Source organism: Alligator sinensis, unplaced genomic scaffold (genome assembly GCF_000455745.1).
Source record: "Alligator sinensis unplaced genomic scaffold, ASM45574v1 scaffold1115_1, whole genome shotgun sequence".
NCBI lineage: Eukaryota > Metazoa > Chordata > Crocodylia > Alligatoridae > Alligator > Alligator sinensis.
In genome coordinates this window covers 1,025,648-1,026,242 of record NW_005842317.1, presented here as the reverse complement: position 1 = coordinate 1,026,242, position 595 = coordinate 1,025,648, and positions in this window count along the sequence as shown.

Here is a 595-nt window from a genome sequence, read left to right as displayed (position 1 = left end):
CCCCCCACACACACACACATGGGATGTTCCATCTGCCCCAGCATCACAGCATTCATGAGTTGCACCTGGTACCTTGAGGCATGTAGAAAAACCATTTAAGAGTTGTGTCTCTGTCTAAATTGCCGATTCTCCTAAATCAGCATTGAATTTTCAGATTCGGATTCAGCCAAATTGAATTGGGGACAGTGATCCAAATCAACAAATTGAATCGCTGTCCTCAATTCGGGCTAAATCCAAATCGAATAAGGCCCATTTCGCACATTCCTATTAACAATAATCTGAAAAACGAGGTGTGCACCAATAAAGATTTTTTTTTGGCCGATAACGATGGCTGATTATTAACCAGCCATATCAGCAGATACCGATCCAATAGCTGATATGCAGCCCAGCAGCTTGGAGAGCAGCATCCAATCAGTAAGTTGGGGGGAGGGGGCGTGTAATGGAGGGAAGGGGGGCAGATCGAGGCCCCCCACTGTGAGGGAGGTAGTGGGGCAGGCTCTACCCAGCCAGGGCAAGGTGGAGTGCAGGATGAAGTCATGGGCAGCTTGTCCAGGGGGTGGGTGGCGCAGCAGCTCCCACCACTGCGCGCATCCCC